Genomic DNA, 18526 nt, shown 5'->3' on the forward strand with positions numbered 1-18526 from the left:
TTTTCAGCCTGAATCAGATTTTTGCTCAGCTCCCTCAATTTCAGCCAGAAAATACCTGAAATTACAGAAAAACACACAAACTCATAGTAAAGTCCAGAAATGTGATTTTTATTTAAAAACTAATAAAAATATAATAAAAAGTGACTAAAACATATTAAAAACTACCTACAAACAATGCCAAAAAGCGTATAAATTATACGCTCATCACAACACCAAACTTAAATTGTTGCTTGTCCCCAAGCAACTAAAACCAAAGTAGGATAAAAAGAAGAGAATATACAATGAATTCCAAAAACATCTATGAAGATTAGTCTTAATTAGATGAGCGGGGCTATTAGCTTTTTGCTTCTGAACAGTTTTGGCATCTCACTTTATCCTTTGAAGTTCAGAATGATTGGCATCTATAGGAACTCAGAATTCAGATAGTGTTATTGATTCTCCTAGTTCAGTATGTTGATTCTTGAACACAGCTACTTTATGAGTCTTGGCCGTGGCCCTAAGCACTCTATTTTCCAGTATTACCACCGGATACATACATGCCACAGACACATAACTGGGTGAACATTTTCAGATTGTGACTCAGCTTTGCTAAAGTCCCCAATTAGAGGTGTCCAGGGTTCTTAAGCACACTCTATTTTTGCTTTGGACCTCGACTTTAACCGCTCAGTCTCAAGTTTTCACTTGACACCTTCACGCCACAAGCACATGGTTAGGGACAGCTTGGTTTAGCCGCTTAGGCTAGGATTTTATTCCTTTAGGCCCTCCTATCCACTGATGCTCAAAGCCTTGGATCCTTTTTATTACCCTTGCCTTTTGGTTTTAAGGGTTATTGGCTTTTTGCTCTTGCCTTTGGGTTTAAAGAGCTTTTGGCTTTTTCTGCTTGCTTTTTCTTTTTCTTGCTCTCTTTTTTTTCGCATATTTTTTTTTCTGCAAGCTTTATTCTTCACTGCTTTTTCTTGCTTCAAGAATCATTTTTATGATTTTTCAGATTATCCAATAACATTTCTCCTTTTTCATCATTCTTTCAAGAGCCAACAATTTTAACATTCATAAACAACAAATTCAAAAGACATATTCACTGTTCAAGCATTCATTCTGAAAACAAAAAGTATTGCCACCACATCAAAATAATTAAACTATTTTAAAATTCGAAATTCAGGTACTTCTTTTTCTTTTTCAGGAAACATTTTTCATTTAAGAAAGGTGATGGATTCATAGGTCATTCATATCTTTAAGACATAGACACTTAGATACTAGTGATCATATAATAAGACCCAAACATAAATAAACATAAAGCATAGTAAACGAAAAACAGAGAAATAAGAACAAGGAGATTAAGGAACGGGTCCACCTTAGTGAGGGTGGCGTCTTCCTCTTCTTGAAGAACCAATGGTGCTCTTGAGCTCCTCTATGTCTCTTCCTTGTCTTTGTTGCTCCTTCCTCATAGCTCTTTGATCTGCAGTCAATTGCTCTACCACTGAACTATGGACCCTTGAGATGAACCTCTCCATCTCTCATGACTCGGGGGTGGAAGTAACTGCCTTCCTTTTCCTCTTTCTAGAGGTTTCTCTGGCCTTAGGTGCCATAAATAGTTATGAAAAAACAAAAAGCAACGCTTTTTTCCACACCAAACTTAAAAGGTTTGCTCGTCCTCGAGCAAAAGAAGATAGAAGAGAGTAGAAGGAGAAGTGGAGGAGAAGGAGGTGTGTGAATGGGTGGGTATGGAAGGGGAATGGTTTGAATTGGAATGGTGAGGTAGGTGGAGATCCTGTGGGGTCCACAGATCCTGAGGGGTCAAGGACTTAGCATCCCTGCTCCATTGAGGCATGCAAAACGCCCTTGGTGTGCAATCCTGGCGTTTAACGCCAGACTGCTGCTTGTTTCTGGCGTTAAATGCCAACTTTTCCCCTTTCTTGCCGTTGAACGCCAACTCGGTGCTTATTTCTGGTGATTAACGCCAGCTTGATGCTTCTTTCTGGCGTTAAACACCAGTCTGATGCTTCTTACTGGCGTTTAAATGCCAGTAAGCTCTTCCTCCAGGGTGAGCTGTTTTAATGCTGTTTTTGACTTTGCTTTGATTTTTGTGACTCCACATGATCATCATCCTAAAGAAAACATAAAATAAAAATGAAAAACAGAAAATTAACATAGATAAGTAAAAATTGGGTTGCCTCCCAATAAGCGCTTCTTTATTGTCAATAGCTTGACAGTGAGCTCTCATGGAGCCTCACAGATAATCAGAGCAGGGTTGGGGCCTCTCAACACCAAACTTGGAGTTTGGTTGTGGCCTCCCAACACCAAACTTAGAGTTTGAATGTGGGGGTTTTGTTTGACTCTGTATTGAGAGAAGCTTTTCATGCTTCCTCTCCATGGTTATAGAAGGAGAACCTTGTGTCTTATAGTTTGCAATGTCTGCAAACCACAGAGCTTTTTGAATAGCAAACAATTGCTCATCTGGAAAGGTTTCAGAGATCTCAGTAGGAGGGAGGGATGCTCCTGCTACTGGTTCTATCTAGGACAGGTGATCAGCTACTTGATTATCTGTCTCTTTTCTGTCTCTTATTTCTATATAAAACTCTTGCAGAAGCAACACCCATCTTATGAGCCTGGGTTTTGAATCCTGCTTTGTGAGTAGATATTTAAGAGCAGCATGGTCAGTATACACAATCACTTTTGATCCTACTAAGTATGATCTAAACTTGTCAATGGCATAAACCACTGCAAGCAATTCTTTTTCTGTGGTTGTATAATTTTTCTGGGCATCACTTAAAATGCGGCTAGCATAATAAATGACATGCAGAAGCTTGTTATGCCTCTGTCCCAGTACTGCACCAATGGCATAGTCACTGGCATCACACATTAGTTCAAATGGTAATGTCCAGTCTAGTGCAGAAATAACTGGTGCTGTGACCAGCTTAGCTTTCAGAGTTTCAAACGCCTGCAGACACTCTGTGTCAAACACAAATGGCATGTCAGCAGCTAACAGATTGCTCAGAGGTTTTGTAATTTTTGAAAAATCCTTTATAAACCTCCTATAGAATCTTGCATGCCCCAAAAGCTTCTGATTGCCTTAACATTGGCAGGTGGTGGTAATTTTTCAATTACCTCTACCTTAGCTTGATCCACCTCTATTCCCTTGTTCGAAATCTTGTGCCCAAGGACAATCCATTCAGTCACCATAAAGTGACATTTTTTCCAGTTTAAAACCAGGTTAGTCTCTTGGCATCTTTTCAGAACCAGTGTCAGGTGATCAAGACAGGTGCTGAATGAGTCTCCATATACTGAGAAGTCATCCATGAAGACTTCCAGAAAATTTTCCACCATATCAGAGAAAATAGAGAGCATGCATCTCTAAAAGGTTGCAGGTGCATTACACAGCCCAAATGGCATCCTTCTGTAGGCAAATACTCCAGATGGACATGTGAATGCTGTTTTCTCTTGATCCTGGGGATCTACTGCAATTTGGTTGTAGCCTGAATAGCCATCCAAAAAGTAGTAATAATAATGACCTGCTAGTCTTTCTAGCATCTGGTCTATGAATTATAAAGGAAAATGATCCTTTCTGGTGGCTGTATTGAGCCTTCTATAGTAAATACACATGCGCCACCCTGTAACTGTTCTTGTAGGAACCAGTTCATTTTTTTCATTATGAACTACTGTCATGCCTCCGCTTTTGGGGACAACTTGGACAGGGCTCACCCAGGGGCTATAAGAAATAGGATAAATAATCCCAGCCTCCAATAACTTGGTGACCTCTTTCTTCACCACTTCCTTCATGGCTGGATTTAGCCGCGTCTGTGGTTGAACCACTGGCTTAGCATCATCCTCCAATAGGATCTTGTGCATGCATCTTGCTGGGCTGATGCCCTTAAGGTCACTTATGGACCACCCAAGAGCTGTCTTGTGTGTCCTTAGCACTTGAAGTAGCGCTTCCTCTTCCAGGGGATTTAAAGCAGAGCTTATGATCACCGGAAGAGTGTCACCTTCTCCCAGAAATGCATATTTCAGGGATGGTGGTAATGGTTTGAGCTCGGGTTTAGGAGGTTTTTCCTCTTCCTGAGAAAGTTTCAGAGGCTCTTTCAATTCCTCTGAATCCTCCAAATCAGGCTGAATATCTTTAAAAATATCCTCTAGCTCTGATTCGAGACTCTCAGTCATATTGACCTCTTCCTCTAGGGAGTCAATAATATCAATGCTCAGGCAGTCGTCTGATGTGTCTGGATGTTGCATAGCTTTGACAACATTCAACTTAAACTCATCCTCATTGACTCTCAGGGTTATCTCTCCTTTTTGGACGTCAATGAGGGTTCGTCCAGTTGCTAGGAATGGTCTTCCTAGAATGAGAGTTGCACTCTTGTGCTCCTCCATTTCCAGCATTACAAAGTCAGTAGGGAAGGCAAATGGCCCAACCTTGACAATCATGTCCTCAATTATGCCTGATGGGTATTTAATGGAGCCATCAGCAAGTTGAAGACAGATCCGGGTTGGTTTGACCTCTTCAGTCAAGCCAAGCTTTCTGATAGTGGATGCAGGGATTAGGTTGATGCTTGCCCCAAGATCACATAAAGCTGTCTTGGTACAATTACCCTCTAATATGCATGGTATCATAAAGCTCCCGGGATCTTTAAGCTTTTCTGGGAAGCTTTTCAGAATGACTGCACTGCATTCTTCAGTGAGGAGAACTCTTTCAGTTTCTCTCCAATCCTTCTTATGACTCAAGATATCTTTCATGAACATGGCATAAGAGGGTATTTGCTCAAGTGCCTCTGTAAACGAAATCTTTATTTCAAAAGTCCTGAGATAGTCTGCAAAGCAGGCAAATTGCTTATCCTGCTCCTCTTGGCGGAGTTTTTGAGGATAACACATCTTGGCTTTGTATTCCTCAACCTTGGTTACTGCAGGTTTATTTCCTACAGAAATGGTTGGAGAAGCCTTTTTAGAGGGGTTGTTATCAGCACTTGTGTGTTTCTGATCCCTCAGTGGTGTTTGAATGCCAGGGTTGGAAGCTTGATTGGCGTTGGACGCCAACTTCCTACCTATTTCTGGCATTTAAACGCCACAAATGAGCTTCCATTGGGCGTTTGACGCCAGCTCCTTGCCTGTTCCTGGCGTTTGAACGCCAGAACTGTGCGTGGGTTGGGCGTTTAACGCCAGCCTTGCTTCCTTTTCTGGCATTTGAACGCCAGAGTTGTTCCTCTCTGGGCCCTTACTGTCCTCAGAGGAATTTTGGATAATATTTTGCTCATCCTCTGTCAGTTGTTCTTTTCTTGAATTTCTACTGCTCTGAAGTGAGGTATTTAATGTTTTTCCACTTCTTAATTGAACTGCCTGGCACTCTTCTGTTATCTGCTTTGATAACTGCTGTTTTGTCTAATTCAATTGTGCCTCCATATTTTTATTAGCATTTTTAGTGTCTTGTAGCATCTCCTTGAATTCGGCTAGCTGTTTTGTTAGAAAGCACAATTGTTGATTGAGTTCAGCAACTTGTTCTGGAGGACCAAGTTCAGTAGACACTACTTTGGCTTCTTCTTTTATGGAGGATCCACTACTTATGTACAGATGCTGATTTCTAGCAACTATATCAATAAGCTCTTGAGCTTCTTTAATAGTTTTTTTTTCATGTGTATAGATCCACCAGCTGAGTGGTCTAGAGATATCTAAGCTCTTTCTGTAAGCCCATAGTAGAAGATGTCTAATTGCACCCACTCTGAAAACATTTCAGAGGGGCATTTCCTTAGCATCCCTCTGTACCTCTCCCAGGCATTACAAAGGGATTCATCATCCTCTTCTTTAAAGCCTTGGATGTCCAGCCTTAGCTGTGTCATCCTTTTTGGAGGGAAATATTGATTCAGGAATTTATCTGATAACTATTTCCATGTTCTTATGCTTGCTGTGGGTTGGTTATTTAACCACCTTTTAGCTTGATCTTTTACAGCAAATGGAAACAGTAATAGCCTGTATACATCTTGATCTACCTCCTTGTCACGCACTGTGTCAGCAATTTGCAAGAATTACACCAGAAACTCAGTAGGTTCTTCTTGTGGGAAGACTGGAATACTGGCAATTTTGCTGCACCATGACAATGAGCTGAGGATTTAGCTCAAAACTGCTTGCTTTGACGGGAGGTATACAGATGCTACTCCCATATGCAGCAGTAATGGGGTTAGTACCCCAGAGTCCTTCTGGATTGTTCATTTCTACTTAGGTCCATGATGGAGAAAGGGAGATGATACGGATTGCAAAATTTTTTTTTTTTGAAAACCGAAATTAAAATTAAATAAAATAAATAAAAAATTTACTATATTTTTGAAAATTAGAAAAAAAAGAAATAAAAGAAAATTGAAAACTAAATTAATTAATTAAAAATATTTGAAAAAGATGTGTGTGAGAATTTTCGAAAAAAAATAAAGAGAGAGAAATTGGTTAGGAAGTTTTGAAAAATATATGCCTTAAAATTAAAGATACTTGTAAGAAAATAAAATAAAATAAAATAAATAAAAAAAAGAAAAAATATGAAAAAGATTTGATTTTAAGATTTGAGATTAGAAAAGATAAGATAAGCTAGGTAAGAGAAGATAAGGAATTTAAATTAAAAAGTTTTGAAATTTGAAATTTTAAATTTGAAATTTGAAATTCGAAATTTTGAAAATTGAAATTTGAAAATTAAAATTTGAAAGTTGAAATTTGAAAATTGAATTTTGAATTTTCGAAAAAGTCAACAATATAAGATAAGGATTTGAAAAAGATTTAAATTTTGAAAAGATTTGATTTTTAAATTTGAAAATTAGATTTTAAATTTTAAATTTTGAAATTTGAATTTTGAAATTTTGAAAGTTGAAATTTGAAATTTGAAATAAGATAAGATAAAATTTTGAAAAAGATATGATTTTTTTTGAAAAAAAAAATTGAATTTTGAAATTTTTAAAACTAAGATAAGATAAAATAGAAATTTTAAAATAAAAATCTGAATTTTTTTTATTTTTGAATTTTATGATGAAAAAGAAAAACACACAAAAGGCACACAACTTAAAATTTTTAGATCTAATGCTCCTTGTTTTCGAAAATTTTGGAGGAAAAACACCAAGGAACACCAAACTTAAAAATTTTAAGATCAAAACACAAGGAAGACTCAAGAACACTTTGAAGACTCACAAGAACAACAAGAACATGAAGAAAGAACACCAAACTTAAAATTTTTAGAAAACCAAAATAAAATTTTTGAAAACAAAAGAAAACTTAACAGGAGAACACCAAACTTAAAGTTTGGCACAAGATTTATTCAAAGAAAAATTATTTTTGAAAAGATTTTAAAAAGAAAATTCCCAATTACCAAGAACATAAGCACACTGCTCTAGCCAATTGAGCTACAAATTTAAAGTGTTTTAATAAAGGTATTTAATGTATAAATTTTTATTTTTAATTAAATTTTTTTTGGATACTAATAATTCGAAAATGCACAAGAAAAACAAGAAAAATAAACAAGAACAACTTGAAGATTAAGAAAGAACAATGAACACAAATTCGAAAATTTAAAAGAAAATAAAAACATGCAATTGAGACCAAACTTAAAATATGAAACTAAACTCAAACAGAAAAACTCAATTATCAGTTTATAAAATTTTTGAAAAATTTAAAAAGAGAAAATAAGGATTTTAAAAAAAATTCAACCAAAAACAATAATAGAAGACTCTAAACCAAAAAGAAAAAATTTTTCCTAATCTAAGCAACAAAATAAACCGTCAGTTGTCCAGACTCGAACAATCCCCGACAACGGCGCCAAAAACTTGGTGCACGAATTGTAAATCACACTTTTCACAACTCGTACCACTAACCAGCAAGTGCACTGGGTCGTCCAAGTAATACCTTACGTGAGTAAGGGTCGAATCCCACGGAGATTCTTGGCTTGAAGCAATCTATGGTTATCTTGTAATTCTTAGTCAGGATATCAATTATAATTATCAGTTTGGATTGCGAAAAATAAAAGAGCATGAATTAAATACTTGTTATGCAGTATTGGAGAATATGTTGGAGTTTTGGAGATGCTTTGTCTTCTGAATCTCTGCTTTCCCCCTGTCTTCTTCTTCACGCACGCAAGGTTCCTCCTATCCTATGGCATGCTGTATATTGGTGGATCACCGTTGTCAATGGCTACCATCTGTCCTCTCAGTGAAAATGGTCCAGGTGCACTGTCACCGCACGGCTAATCATCTGTCGGTTCTCACTCATGCTGGAATAGGATCCATTGATCCTTTTGCGTCTGTCACTACGCCCAACCCTTGTGAGTTTGAAGCTCGTCACAGTCATTCAATCCCTGAATCCTACTCGGAATACCACAGACAAGGTTTAGACTTTCCAGATTCTCAAGAATGCTGCCAATGGATTCTAGCTTATACCACGAAGATTCTGATTAAGGAATCCAAGAGATACTCATTCAATCGAAGGTAGAACGGAGGTGGTTGTCAGGCACGCGTTCATAGGTTGAGAATGGTGATGAGTGTCATGGATTATCACATCCATCATATTGAAGTGTGAATGAACATCTTAGATAGAGACAAGCGTGTTTGAATAGAAAACAGAAATAATTGCATTAATTCATCGGGACACAGCAGAGCTCCTCACCCCCAACAATGGAGTTTAGAGACTCACGCCGTCAAAGAGTACAAAGTTCAGATCTAAAAATGTCATGAGGTCCAAAATAAATTTCTAAAAGTTGTTTAAATACTAAACTAGTAACCTAGGTTTACAGAAAATGAGTAAACTAAGATAGATAGTGCAGAGATCCACTTCTGGGGCCCACTTGGTGTGTGCTGGGGTTGAGACTTGAGCTTTACACGTGTCTAGGCTGTTTCTAGAGTTAAACGCCAGGTTGTAACCTATTTATGGCGTTTAACTCCAACTTGTAACCTCTTTCTGGCGTTTAACGCCAGAATGCAACATGGAACTGGCGTTGAACGCCAGTTTACGTCGTCTAGCCTTGAGCAAAGTATGGACTATTATATATTGCTGGAAAGCCCTGGATGTCTACTTTCTAACGCAATTGAGAGCGCACCAATTCGAATCCTGTATCTCCAAAAAAATTCATTTCGAGTGCAGGGAGGTCAGAATCCAACAGCATCAGCTGTCCTTTTTCAGCCTGAATCAGATTTTTGCTCAGCTCCCTCAATTTCAGCCAGAAAATACCTGAAATTATAGAAAAACACACAAACTCATAGTAAAGTCCAGAAATGTGATTTTTATTTAAAAACTAATAAAAATAGAATAAAAAGTGACTAAAACATATTAAAAACTGCCTACAAACAATGCCAAAAAGCGTATAAATTATCTGCTCATCAACCCACTAACAATTATCAACATACAATCATCCAAACAACAAGATTAAACATAGAAATCATCAATGTAACATCAACAAGTCAAGATTCGCAACATTCATGAAATGGGTATAAAATGACAATTGACAAGAATTCATAAAACTATCACTAGATATAAGCAAAATTGTAACAAGGAATTCAAATTGAACAATTAAAACTAGTAATTAACAAGATCCAATTCCTAAATCAACAAGGGAAGATCAAATTAAAACTAGATCTGGAGAGGAACAAGGGTTTCTCTCTCTAGAATAACCAAAGAACCAAAAACTAGCTAAAATTATGTTTTAGTGTAAAAATGATTGATCCCCCCTTTCCCCCTAGCATCCTTGGGTCTTTTCCATGCAGAAATAGCTTGAAATTAGGCCTGATGAGCCTCAGAAATCGCCAGGCATGATTTCCTTTAATGAGGTCACGTGCAGCTTCCCACGCGTGCGCGCCATGCGTGCGTGCGCGCCGATTGGTTTTGCGATCCACGCGTGCGTGCCCAGTGCGCGTGCGCGTCGATAGGAATCTTCTGATCCACGTAGATGCATCCATCCTTGCGCGCCGCTTCCAGCCAATCCCATCTATGTGTCCGCGTGGAGTGCGCGGGCGCGCCGATGTTGCTTTTCCCAAGATTTCAATTCTTCATGTTCCTCCCTCTTTGTACATGCTTTCTCCCTCTCTTCTAAGTCATTCCTACCCTATAATTCCTGAAATTACTCAAAAAATACATCACGGCATCGAATGGCAATAGAAGAGGATTAAAATATGGCAATTTTAAGGCAAAATAAGCATGTTTTCCATCATGGAGCAATATTGGGAAGTGAACACAAAACCATGCATTTCTTGCGAATAAGTGTGAGAAATATTGATAAAATTTCCCAAAATAAACACAAGATAAACTACAAAATTGGGGTTTATCAAATCTCCCCACACTTAAACCAAGCATGTCCTCATGCTTAAAATAAAAAGACCAAAGATCATGATGGGAAAGGGTTTATGAAATGCAAACTACCTAAATGGATGCATGCAACTAATGTAAAATCATCTACCTACTTGGTCAAGAGTAAATCTATCCTCCAAGAATACATGTGAGCATATAGGGTGAAAATAGTATGTGATTCATGAATCCTACCAAATTGAACATCGCCATGGAATGCATATGACTTGCTAAACGAACGCTTGTGAAAGCCGGGAACAAGCATTGAGCATCGAACCCTCACCGGAAGTGTATCCGCTCTATTCGCTCAAGTGTATAGGGTTCGTCACTCAATCTTCTCCTAATCATGCTTTCCAAGATTTGTCTTTCATCTAACAATCGACAATTATTTAATGCATGCTTACAAGTATCATGAGGTCTTATTCATGGGTTGTAACGGGGGTAGGGTGAAGGTAAGGATGTATATGGCCACGTGGGCTTAAAATTTGAGTCCTTGATCAACCTAGGATCCACTAGACACATAGAACAACCTATACAACTACAATATATTACCTAGCCACCCTTGAGTTTTACTCTTTTTGCATACTCATGTATTCTTTTCAATTCACACCCATATGCATTGTTTTTGTTACTTTATCTTGGGGCATCTTTGTCCCCTTTCATTGATTTCTCTCTTTTATTTATTTATTTATTTATTTTTTTATTATTATCCCCTTTTTCTTGGGGTTTCTTTGTGAACAAAAGTTTCACTGCATACAGTTTCGTCATTCAACATATGAGTATGTTCCAAATCCTAGAGTTTTTCAATTACACTACAATTACACACCTATATATCTACCCGAATTTCCAAATATACCCTCCTATTTGAATGACACACATCCTAACTTACCTAAGCTAATCAAGGATTCAAATTTAGGGACATTCATGGTTTTTCACTTAGGGTTGTTTATGTGCTCTATTTAAGAACAAAAGGGTTTATCATGGGCTCAAAATTGGTTAGCAACGGTAGATAAAAGGGTTAAGGCCATTTGGGAAAAGTGACTATTGAAATGATGGCCTCAATCATGTAAATGCATTCATACACCAAGCAATAGACATATAGAATCAGACAAAGCAAGGATCACAATCATAGAGAGAGAGATATGCACACAAGAATGGAAATAATGGTTAAAAGTTGTAACCATGCAATAGGCTCAAAACTTTCATGCTTATGTTCTTAGCTCAATCACTATGTTCCAAAATACATTCTTAAAGAAAGTTTACTGCAAAAAAAAATTTCAGAATTTTGGTAGGTCACCCAGAACACAGTTTCTTGAAAAGAAAGTTATTGTTTTAACCAAGTAACTCTATAGAAACTAACTATCATGCAAGGGTATTTACAAGCAAAACTAACTACACATGTAATATACTAACTTCTAATCAAAAGATAAATCCATGGGCATTGAGGGGAAGAGAATGTTACCCATGGAGATCGGTCGAATGACCTCCCCACACTTTAGAAATTAGCACGGTCCTCCGTTCTACGAATAATATGCAAGGGACGGTCGGGACCGGAACCTTCACTATCCCCATCATCAGAGCTCCCATCACTTGGGTTTGAGGTGGATGTGAACATTTCGGGTTCCTCCATGCTAGGGGTAACACAATGCAGAAGCTTCTTGATGTAAGTGTACCGGCGGTGGTTGCGCCGCTCATATCTATCAAGCTTCCGGTAAAGATCTTCTATCCTTTGATGTGTGGATCTCAGTGGTGGTGATGATGAGCTAGAAGGAAAAAGAAGTGGCGGGGCCATGTCGAGGCTTGGTTTGCTCATGGGAAGGTGTAGGTATTTCCCGCTTGGGACCACATCGCCCTTAGCCGGAACTATGATCTTTTTGTCCTTGGCTTCCCAAGAAATACCCGCAGTAGTAACTAAGTCATACAGAAATGCTGGAAATGGCAAATTACCCCAGTCATGAACTTGACTCATCGCTTACCTGACAAGAAGCGGAATATTCACCGGCTTCTCCGTGAGAACACACCAAACAAGCAAGGCGAGGTCTGCCGTGAGGGACGACTTGTGGGTGCTAGGTAGCACATAGTGGGATATGATCTGGGCCCAAGCTCTAGCTTCCACAGTGAGGAAGCGAGCGTCAATGCTCTTGGGCCTCATCCGGAGTCGACCTTGGGTCCAAAATGTCCCTGGCTCAGTAATGACTCAGAGAATCGAGTCCCAATTGAATCCATACTTCTCTCGCTGACGTAAGACTTCTTGGTAGCCATCCATGTCACTTGGCACTGGTAGGACATTAAGCACTTGCTGAATAGCCTCTTCTGAAACTGAGACTTGCTTTCGGCGCATGTATACCGATTGAAGAGAGGGAAGATGGTAGTTAGTGTAGAATTCTTCCACCCAAGAGAGGTTGATTTCCCTTGGTTTCCTCAAAAGAAACTTCCATCCTCGCTGTTCAATGCGGGGCAAAATATAAACAGCAACCTTGTCCGGCGGAGCGAGTAGATGCTCAGGATGATAGTTCCTTACAGCTATGGAGGGGAACATAAGTTCACAAAAGCGGTTGGGGAACCTTGAGGAATCTTTTGCCGGTTTGCCCTTGTCATTCTCATCAAAAGGAGCGGGTGTCTTCCCTTTCTTAGATAGGGGTTTGGCTCCTAATGAAGAGCGTGCCTTAGAATTTGACTTTTGGGGTGCCCTTTTTGTGGCCGGTTTCCTTGAAGCTATCTCCTTGCCTTTCTTGGTGGCCATCCTGAAAAGGAAGAGAAGGAAGGAAAACATTAAACCCAAGAATCAATTTGACAAAAAACATGCAAGTGACTTGTGGTGCCCATGATGAATGTAAAAGCAAGGGTCACAACACTTGGCATGGGATGCAAGAGGAAGTAAAGCATGCAATGGCATGAGAAGAGTAGTCTCAAGTATCCATAATAAAGAGCAAGTCATGTTCAATTAACATCTAATTGGCAAGTATAAACTTTAAGCACACAAATTAGACTCAATGCATTTAAGAGAAAGTAAGTGAATGAGGAGGGAGCACCAATTTGAAAAATATATGACTAAAATGAACCAAAATGGTATATGTGCATTTCCTCGAACACTTGGCGTGCAATAATCAAGCAATGAGCAATTATGAGATACTAAACCGATTCATAGCCCAAAATGGAACATCAATCATCACATAAACATCACACAATGGGAAAGATAAGAAAAAGAATGACAAAAGATCTATTAATGCAAATTAAGCTCAAATTCAACATCCATGGAGAAATAAGGAAAAAGGAAAGGTAAGCAAACAAAAAGCAAGAAACATCATCATGCAAGTAAAAGGGAAACTAAGTAAAGCAATAAGAAGCATCTAACTAGAGGAAATAATGCAAGAGAAAATAAAGAAGAGAAGTAGAAGAAGTGAAACCTTGAAAAGTATGAAGGAACAAGGTTGAATCTTCTTTTGTGAAGATGAGAAAGAAAATGGGAGAGGTGTAGTGCCACCGGAAAAAAGTTGGTTGTCGCCGGTGAGTGGCTGGAGACAGTGGTGGTGGGGTAGGGAGGAAGAAGAGGAGAAGGGAGATGATAGAGGGAGAAGGAAAAGAAACTAAGAAAGAAAAGGGTTTGAGAGAAAGAAAAACAGGGCAAAGCGCGAAGTATAAAACTGACTCGCGCAACCGGCGCGCGTGCGCAAGGTGCACTGGCGCGTCGGTGAGGGTGCCTCCCACCAAGCTATCATTCCTATGCACTCAATCAATCATCAAAAGATCACAAAATTCACAAGAAACTAAAGATACGAACAAGATGGTATAAACAAGGAAGATCTTACCACGGTGGGGTGCCTCCCACCAAGCACTTTTCTTTAACGTCCTTAAGTTGGACGGTCCTTTTCTTAAGCTTCCTCTCTCCTTGGTACATCCTCCAATATGTACACCTCTAGCTCTCATGGGGGCTTGCAACCATGATACTTCTTCACTCTATGTCCATTCACTTTGAAAGTTGCTTCACTCTTGGGATCGAACAATTCCACCACTCGGTAGGGCTTCATCTCCTTCACCTAGAAAGGTCCTTCCCATCTAGAACGGAGCTTGCCAGGCATAAATCGGAGCCTTGAGTTGTAGAGGAGGACCTCATCACCTTCTTGAAAGTCCTTCTTCCGGATGTGATGGTCATGAAATGCCTCAGTCTTTTCCTTGTAAATTCGGGCATTCTCATATGACTCGTTCCTCAAACACTCAAGCTCTACTAGTTGTAACTTCCTAACTTCGCCCACCTTGGCTAAATCCATGTTGCACTGCTTTACCGCCCAATAGGCTCGATGCTCAATCTCCACCAGAAGGTGGCACACCTTACCGTAGATGATCCGGAAAGGACTCATCCCTATCGTAGTCTTGTACGCCGTTCTATACGCCCATAGTGCAGCTCCTAACCGGAGGCTTCAATCCTTTCTTTGTGGATTGACCACTTTCTCCAAGATTCTCTTGATTTCCTGGTTGGACACTTCCACTTGTCCATTTGTTTGCGGATGATAAGCAGTAGCAACCTTATGCGACACTCCATAGCACTTGAGCAATGCTTCTACCTTCCTGTTACAAAAGTGGGATCCTTGGTCGCTCACGATTGCTCGTGGCGACCCATAACGGCATACAATGTGATTCCTAATGAAAGAAACAACGTCATTGGCATCGTCAAGGCGGGTAGGTACGGCCTCTACCCACTTTGACACGTAGTCAACCGCTAACAGAATATACAGATACCCACTAGAGTTGGGAAACGGTCCCATAAAGTCAATGCCCCATACATCAAATATCTCACAGAACAGCATAGGTTGCTGAGGCATTTCATCCCTTTGGGATGCGTTTCCTGACTTCTAACACTGATGACAAGACACACATAACCAGTTAGCATCCTTGAATAAGGTTGGCCACCAGAATCCACAATCCAACACTTTCTTAGCGGTCCTTTGTGGGCCAAAGTGGCCGCCACATTCGGACGAATGACAAGCTTCAAGAATTGGTTGGAATTCAGAGTCCGGCACACATCTTCGAATTACTTGGTCTACGCCCCTTTTCTACAAGTGAGGGTCATCCCAAATATAGTATTTGGAATCACTCCTCAACTTGACCCTTTGGTTTTTCGAAAAGTTAAGAGGGAAGATTCTTGCAACTAAGTAGTTCGCCATTGGGGCAAACCAAGGAAAGCTATCCGACACAGCATGCAAACTATCCAATGGGAATGAGTCATTGATCAGAAATGGATCAATTTTTAAATTCTCAATGCGGCTTAAATGATTTGCAACCAGGTTTTGAGATCCACTTCGGTCCCTAATCTCAATGTCAAATTCTTGCAAAAGCAAGATCCAACGTATGAGTCTAGGCTTTGACTCATTCTTTATCAATAAGTACTTTAAAGCTGCATGATCCGTGTATACCACTATCTTTGAGCCTAGCAAATAAGATCTGAATTTATCTAAAGCATAAACAATAGCTAGGAGTTCTTTTTCAGTAGTGGTATAGTTGGATTGTGCCGCATCTAGTGTCTTAGAAGAGTAAGCAATGACATAAGGGAGTTTACCATCGCGCTGTGCAAGCGCGGCACCCACAGCATGGTTTGACGCATCGCACATTATCTCAAATGGCAACGTCCAGTTGGGGCCTCGCACAATTGGTGCCGTGGTAAGAACTCTCCTTTGCTCTTCAAAAGCTTTTACACATTCACCATCAAACTCAAAATCCACATCTTTTTGGAGTAGGCGCGACAATGGCAAAGCAATCTTACTGAAGTCCTTGATAAAGCACCTATAAAATCCTGCATATCCCAAAAACGAGCGGACCTCCCTCACAGATGAAGGGTGAGGCAAAGTGGTGATAACATCGACCTTGGCCGAGTCTACAGAAATGCCTTCATGAGATACTACATGTCCTAACACTATACCTTTTTGTAACATAAAGTGACATTTTTCAAAATTTAAGACAAGGTTAGTGTCAACACATCTAGCTAGGACCTTGGCCAAGCTCTCTAAACAAAAATCGAATGAAGTACCATAAACGCTGAAGTCGTCCATAAAGACTTCCAGGCAATTCTCCATTAGATCAGAGAAGACACTCGTCATGCACCGCTGAAAAGTAGCGGGTGCGTTACATAGTCCAAATGGCATCATTTTATAGGAAAAGGTGCCAAACGGACAAGTAAACGTGGTCTTCTCCTGATCTTCAGGAGCAATATATATCTAGATGTAGCCAGTAAATCCATCAAGAAAGCAGTAGTGAGATTTACCTGCCAAGCGGTCTAGCATCTGATCGATGAAGGGTAAGGGGTAATGGTCCTTCCGTGTGGCGGCGTTCAATCTTCTGTAGTCAATACATACTCACCACACATTTTGTACTCTTTTAGTGACCATTTCACCGTCGTCCTTCTCGACCGTTGTGATGCCCGACTTCTTGGGGACAACTTGAACCGGGCTCACTCACTCACTATCGGAAATTGGGTATATGATATCCGCATCCAGTAATTGGGTGACCTCTTTCTTCACTACATCGAGGATGGTTGGGTTGAGCCTCCTTTGCGGTTGCCTAACCGGCTTAGCTCCATCTTGGAGGAATATCCTATGCATGCACTTGCGGGGGTCAATTCCCACAATATCCGCTAGGCTCCATCCTATTGCTTTCTTGTACTTTTTGAGAACATCTAGGAGCTTTCCCTCTTCTTCACTTGAGAGCTCACTAGCAATAATGATCAGAAACCTTTGGTTATCCTCTAAGAAAGCATACTTCAAATGAGATGGAAGGGGCTTCAATTCACTTTTTATCTCAAGTTGAGGTTCCTTTTCATCAATCTCAAGGGATTCATTCTCGATAACTTCTTCATGTTCATCTTCTTGGTCATCTGTCTCCTCAACAATGGGGTAGCACAACTTGTCATGGTCTTCTTCTTGCACTTCTGCTACCACTTCATCAATCACATCACATCGGAGCACGAAATGTTCTTCGAGAGGATGTTTCCACTACAAGAAAAACACCCATTCAGGTACACTTGAAAAATGTAGCCAAAAGTGAAAAAAAATGATGCCTTAGGCTACGGCTACGCTTTTTGGGCTACGGCTACGCTTTTTGGGGTGATTCCTATTCGGCCGCTACCTATTCTCAAAGGCTACGCTTTTCTGCACCAAGGGCTACGCTTTTGGCGTTTGGGAATAGGCTACGCTTTTCAAGTGATGCTGTCCAGGACCAAAGGCTACGCTTTTCAGCTTTCGTTCTTCAAGAATAGGCTACGCTTTTCAACCCCTACTGCATCACTTGTAAAGCGTAACCACATTGTATACCATAGCTACTTTTTATAAGCGTAGCCTTAGATCCCTCTTTTTTTTGTATACTATAGCTACTGTATATAAGTGTAGCCTTAGGTCCCTCATTGTTTTTTTTTATTTTCTATATATATATTCTAATAATTTTTTTTCTAAAACCTAATATTTAGTAATATGATTATATAATCCTATTTTTTTTAATTAAATTAGTCAAAAATTATAAAATAAAAATAAATACATAATAATACCATACAATATTCTTTAAATAATAAAAATTATCCTTTAACAAAATATATTTATAATGAACTAAAAATATTGGGATGATCATAAATGAGTATTCATACATCTCACACTAAATTAAACATACCCATATCAAAATATACATTAGACCACTTAGAATTTACTACTAATAAACTATAAAAAACCAAAATATTGTATCCTACATAAGTATCTTCTAATAAAAATTATTAACCTTCTGATAGAAGAGAAAAAAATCTTGTTCTTTAAATATCTTGTTCAACGGAAGATCGTATTTGGGAGATTTCTGGTTCTTCATCTGCCTCAAATCCCACATACCTGGGAATTCCATTTCATCGTCTTTGGAAATGATATTTTAGAAATAGTAGCAGGCAAATCTTTAAACAGAACCTAACAAGAGTATAATTAATAATCAGCAATGACATTTTCTTACAAAGTGTAATAAAGTAATAAACACAAATAAATCATAGATGAATACATGAGCCAGTGGTCTGAACATATCCTTGTGTATATCTCAAGGGAATTAGCCTGAAATTTTCCTTTTTTGAGTTTTTTAGTCCTCGCTCATTCTATGAATAAGGATACTTCTTTATAAACCTTATACAAATCTAATGCTCCCCTAACATCAAGTCTTTTATTTAAACTGCAGTACACAATTGTATTAACACTTAACAATAAAGACAAGTTCCCTAATA

Source organism: Arachis hypogaea, chromosome 16 (genome assembly GCF_003086295.3).
Source record: "Arachis hypogaea cultivar Tifrunner chromosome 16, arahy.Tifrunner.gnm2.J5K5, whole genome shotgun sequence".
Classification (NCBI taxonomy): domain Eukaryota; kingdom Viridiplantae; phylum Streptophyta; class Magnoliopsida; order Fabales; family Fabaceae; genus Arachis; species Arachis hypogaea.